This window comes from Salvelinus sp. IW2-2015, unplaced genomic scaffold (assembly GCF_002910315.2).
Source record: "Salvelinus sp. IW2-2015 unplaced genomic scaffold, ASM291031v2 Un_scaffold2151, whole genome shotgun sequence".
Taxonomy (NCBI): Eukaryota; Metazoa; Chordata; class Actinopteri; order Salmoniformes; family Salmonidae; genus Salvelinus; species Salvelinus sp. IW2-2015.
Genome location: NW_019943483.1, coordinates 44,245 through 50,755, shown reverse-complemented (window position 1 = coordinate 50,755; position 6,511 = coordinate 44,245).

The window sequence follows — 6,511 nt, the reverse complement described above, 5'->3', positions numbered from 1 at the left end:
ATGGATTGTCAAATGTGCCATTATTCTATAAAACATTTCTTCAAGCTCTGTCAAGTTGCTAGACCGCCATTCCTGTTTTGCCATTGATTTTCAAGCTGATTTAAGTCAAAAAGGCCAGGAACATTCAGTATCATCTTGGTAAGCAACTCCAGTGTATATCGGTCGTTGTTTTAGGTTATTGTCCTGCTGAAAAGGTGGATTCGTCTCCCAGTGTCCTTCTTTTCACTCTGCAATTAGGTTATAATGTGGATTAACTACAATGTGTTGATCCATCCTCAGTTTTTCTATCACAGCCATTGATACACCATCAAAGTGTAATTAATAACTTCACATGCCTAAAGGGATATTCAATGTCTGCTATTTTATTTTTTAACCCATCTACCAATAGGAGCCTTTCTTTATGAATCAATTGGAAAGCTTTGTGGTTGAATCTGTGTTTGATTCACTGTTCGACTGAGGGACTGACAGATAATTGTGTGTGTGGGGTAAGAGATGGGGTAGTCAATTAAAAATCATGTTTTAACACACAGAGTGAGTCCATGCAACTTATTATGTGACTTGAGAAGCACATTTTACTCTACAACTATTTTATGCGTTGCCATAACGAAATTATTCAAATATATTGACTCAAGACTTTTCAGCTTTCATTTGTTTTATTAATTTGAAACAATTTAAAAACATAACTCCACTCTGACATGAATGGGGTGTTGTTGTAGACCAGTGACACAACATCTAAATGTAATCCATGTTAAATTCAGACTGTAACACAACAACAATGTGGATAAAGTCCAGGGTGTGATACTTCCTGAAGGCTTCTGTATCTAAACATGTACAAATCCTGGGTGGCCATTTGTTCTATTTGTCTACATTAAACAGTTTGGGCTCTCCAGTGTTGCCAATCCAATAACAAGGGAACTAAAGGGTTTCTACAACTTAAACATAATTTGACAAAGAAATAGAGAATCTAGGAAAGTGCCAGGGGACCAATATACTCAGCCACCACTGTATGGACAGTCGTGGCAAAAAGTTTGGAGAATACACAAATATAATTTTCACAAAGTCTGCTGCCTCAGTTGTATGATGGCCAATTTGCCATATCCAGAATGTTATGAAGATGATCAGATGAATCAATAATTGCAAAGTCCCTCTTTGCCATGCAATGAACTGAATCCCCCAAAAAACATTTCCACTGCATTTCAGCCCTGCCCAAAAGACCAGCTGACATCATGTCCAGTGATTTCTAGAGTGTTGACGAGGACAAGGCTGGAGATCACTCTGTCATGCTGATTGAGTTCGAATAACAGACTGAAGCTTCAAAAGGAGGGTGGTGCTTGGAATCATTGTTTTCCTCTGTCAACCGTGATTACCTCAAGAAACAACGTGCCGTCATCATGTGCTTTGCACAATCAGGGCGCCCAAGAAAAGTCCAGCAAGCGCAGGATTGTCTCCTAAAGTTGATCTATCTGCAAGGATCGGGTCACCAACTAATAGCTTGCTCAGGAATGGCAGGCAGGCAGGTGTGAGTGATCTGCACGCACCAGTGAGGCAAAGACTTTGGAGGATAGCCTGTGTCAAGAAGGGCAGCAAGAAAGCCACTTCTCTACCAGGAAAAAAAACATCAGGGACAGACTGATATTCTGCAAAAGGACAGGGATTGGACTGCTGAGGACTGGGGTAAAGTCATTTTCTCTGATGAATCCCTTTCAATGTTTGGGGCATCCGGAAAAAAGCTGTCCGGAGAAGACAAGTAGCCTACCATCAGTCCTGTGTCATGCCAAAACAGTAAAGCATCCTGGACCATTCATGTGTGGGGTTGCTTCCAGCCAAGGGAGTGGGCTCACTCACAATTTTGCCTAAGAGCCAAGCATGAATAAAGAATGGTACCAACACATCCTCCGAGAGCAACTTCTCCCAACCATTCCAGGAACAGTTTGGGCGAGCAATGCCTTTTCAGCATGATGGAGCCACCTTGCATAAGGCAAAAGTGATAACTAAGTGGCTCGGGAACAAACATCGATATTTTGGGTCCATGGCCAGGAAAATCCCCAGACTTAATCCCATGAGAACTTGTGGTCAATTCTCAAGAGGCGGTGGACAAACAAAAACCCACAAATTCTAACAAACTCCAAGCATTGATTATGCAAGAATGGCTGCATCAGTCAGGATGTGGCCCAGAAGTTAATTGACAGCATTCCAGGGCGGATTGCAGAGGTCTGAAAAAGAAGGGTCAACACGCAAATATTGATTCTTGCATCAACTTCATGTAATTGTCCATTAAAAGGCCTTTGACACTTATGAAATGCTTGTAATTATACTTCAGTATTCCATAGTAACATCTGACAAAATATCTAAAGACACTGAAGCAGCAAACTTTTGTGAAATGAATATTTGTGTCATTCTCAAACCTTTTGCCACGACTATATACCACCCGTTGCGTGACGGAGCAAACTCCTCCGCACAATAGTTGACGGGGAAACAACAATAGTTACACATCAGGATATTATTTTGTGACGAAATATTGTATCTCATAATTTTGACAAAATCACAATATTGTTTTTGTGCCAGTTGTCTTTACCTGCAACAGACGCCAGTCTTCTTCCTTCCATAGTTTCTTCTCCATCTCCTTTTATACGGGAAGACTATTTGTTTTCAGCACCTTTATGTCCATGACTGATCAAAACTTGTTTTCCCATGCTTCTTGTTTCTTTCAGCAGAACATATGGTGAAAAAATATGTTTGAACATAAATCTATTATCGAATAGCAATCTTTATTATCGAAACATTGAGAGTCTCAACACATTATCCCACCTAGATCATGACCAATATTGTATGGATAGGTCCCTTTCCTGACCAATCTCCCACAAGCCCCCCTACGTCGTGCAATACATTCCAAGAAGCTTTCTAATCCCTAGAATCCCTTTGAACAACGTTCATGGCCGTTTACGATCACTGTACACCCCAGGGTACGAGAAGCATGCCTTATGTGAAACGTATTAATAGGGCCTGACGTGACCCAGGGTACGGTACAGCTATGTAGGTAAATCAACCAGCGAGTGTCTGAAGCGGGGAAGAGGGAGTACGCCGAGGAGGTACGAGAAGCAGGGGCAGTTGATGATTGGGTGATTTCTGAGCGAGGGCAAAGGCCGACAAGGCGGAAAAAGACCATAGTGAAGTTCCCTCCCTTGTCATTCTCTTTCTTAGCAATTATTCTGAGTATATCAAACATTAGGAAACCACTTCTCTCAATATTGAGTTTGCACCTCAGAACAGCCTCAGACGTCGTCGGGGGCGTGACTCTACAATAGGTGTCAAAACGCGTTCCACATGGGATTGGTGCGCGTGCGTGAGCATGCTGCATTCGAATGATCCCTTCCCACAATGGTGTCCAAGTTAAGGTCTGCACGATGTCTTTGGTAGTGGACGACCATTCTTATACCAAACGGGCAAGACTGTTTTTGAGTGAGACAAACACCAGCAGGCCTGGCACCTACTACCTAGTAAGTCCCCATTCTCAAACGCACTTTACATACACAATTCATGTCTCATATCGTCTCAAGGGCTTAAAAAATCCTTTCTTTATCCTTCTTAACTGCTGCTCCGTCCCCTTCATGCTTTACACTGATTTTGAAGGTGGATTTTAACTAAGTACAGTCAATAAGGAATCATTAGCTTTCACCTGGGCAGTCTATGTCACAGAGAGAGCGAGTATCCTTCATGTTTTGCTATACTTCAGTGAATCTCATCTCTCTCTCCTGCCCACTCTCTTAACCCCCCTTCCTCTCTCTCTCTCTTTCTGGTTCGCTCTCTCTCTCTGGTCTCTCTCGTCCTTCTAATGGCAGCACTGGTATTAATAGAGCCCGGCTGTGCCCATGCGTGTCTCACACACCCTCGTGCTACTAGCCTAGGGACAGGGGCAGATGTTGGGCTCGTTGCCGTGCCTGCTACCCTACTGTTTTCCTCTGTAATGAGATGAATAGATGCAAAGTGAGTCACTGGAATCATTCAGAGGGCTCCACGCGTTTCCTCGTTACTATACTCAGGGTTGTTGTATTTTTTAAAAGTCGTCAGCGTGCTGGACCGGTAGTGTCTATGTCGGATCTTAAATTAATCAGCCACCTACAGGGCAGAGTTAGAAAAAGGAAAGGAGAGGGAGAGATCGGCGAACAAGGCGCTTATAAAAAAGGAGAACTTGTAACCACTGCCATGGAAATCGTACCACTGTTTAAATAAGGAATCCTTTCCAGCTAGATCTACGTTCAAAGATCATATAAAATGGGACATGATTTTTTTTGCATGATATCGATTCTCTGTTCTCTACCTGTGCTCTCTGTGAGATTGCACATTCATTTTAACCACATTTCTAACACAGGATGATAAATGTGCACATTAGCACCGTCACAAAAATAATGCACACCCACATGGCTATTGCTTTGGCCTGCATGACATTTTAGGTGAGACAGATTACGGGCAGCCAAAGCCAATCTGTCAGTAGAGGTTTTGACAGGCCACAGATGAATGCGACGGCTCCCACACACGACACACACCACACACACACACACACACACACTACACACACAGACACACACACACACACACACACACACACACACACACACACACACACACACACACACACACACCACATCACACACAGCGACACACACATCACCACACCACACACACCAACACACAACACTATCACACACACACATACACACAATACTATCACACAGACACACCACCACACACACACACACACGTACACACACACACAGACACACACACACACACACACACACAACCACACACAGACGGCCAGCCCTCGGGGTGCCCGTCTCGGATAAGCCCGCGCTGTGTTTTCAATTGGTCAGCATGTAAATCCCTAATTCCAGCAAAACACTTTGTCTCATACTGTATAGTGAAGGGAGGAAGAGAAATATAATGATACTGAAATATTACGGTTTATTTGTATTTTTCTGAGGATTGGAGCGCATGTCTACCATTTAGAAGTATCCCCATCAGGGCATCCCGCCTATTCCCTATTATAAAACTCAGCTAAAAAAGAAACGTCATCTCACTGTCAACTGCATTTATTTTTCAAGCAAACTTAAACATGTGTAAATTATTTGTTTAACATACAAAATTCAACAAACTATAGACCATAAAACTGAACAAGTTCCACCAGACGGGCATGTGACTAAACAAAATTGGAAATTAATTTGTCCCCTGAAACAAAGGGGGGTTCATAATCAAAAGTGAACTAGTCAGGTATCTGGTGTGTGCCTTTACCAGGCTAGCACTTAAGTATGCGTCCATGCACTCTCCTCCTACACTGAGACGAGCACGCAGAGTTTTGCCAGTTCTGGCTGTGGAGGTGTTACCCCACCTCTTTCCACCTAATTGGCACCTAGCATAGTTCTAAGTCCGGACATCTCTGTTGGGTGGGAATGGCCCTAGCCCTCACCTCTCCGACTCCAACAGGTCCAGACGTGGCCTCAATTGGATTGAGATCCGGGCTGCTTCGCTGTTGCCATGGACAGAACAGCTGAACATTCCTGTCTGTGCCAATGAAATCACGCCACAATAAACACGAGCGGTTTTGGCTTCCAGGTGGCATTGTATGCTGGAGTGGGTTCAGTGACAGAGTACATGAGCCTGGCGGCCATGTTGGAGAGCATGAACTTATTTAGGATGGAAGGTGACATTTCAGTCATGTAGTCAAGACCGTGGCAACTACCCAGATGACTTCTGGCACAAAATGGTTGCCGTTCATCACCGTAGGTACTCCACATTTATTTATTTAACTAGGCAAGTCAGTTAAGTACAMATTCTTATTTACAATGACGGCCTARGAACAGTGTGTTTACTGCCTTGKKCAGGGGCAGAATGACAGATGTTCACCTTGTCAGCTCGGGGATTCGACCTGAGGATCCCCCTTCACTATGTAAAGCCCTTTGAGCTCTGGAAAAATAAATCCAATCAATCATTATTACCTAGAGCCCTCAAATTCTAATCCAGATCTTGAAGACCTTCCAGTGCTTTTTTCATTATTCTCCTCTGATCAGGGACTGATTTAGACCTGGGACATCAGGTGGGTGATATTAATGATCAGGGACTGATTTAGACCTGGGACATCAGGTGGGTGATATTAATGATCAGGGACTGATTTAGACCTGGGACATCATCAGGTGGGTGATATTAATGATCAGGGACTGATTTAGACCTGGGACATCAGGTGGGTGATATTAACTATCAGGTAGAACAGATTTCCCCAAGAGCTTCATTCTTCTTCTGCATCTTCAAACTGGTCGGCCGTGGTGATGTAGAGTGCAGCAGTGTGCTCCCAGAGGACAGGAGGGGTATGGTGCACGGAGGGGGTGTAGTGGTAGTGTACCTGCACTGGCCAGGGAGAGGACACACGGCTAGGGTGGGACTGGGAGGGATGGACAACACCTGGGCTCAACAGGTCCTCTGGGGCTACAGGGAGAGGTGAGGAGAGCGAGGGAGGGGG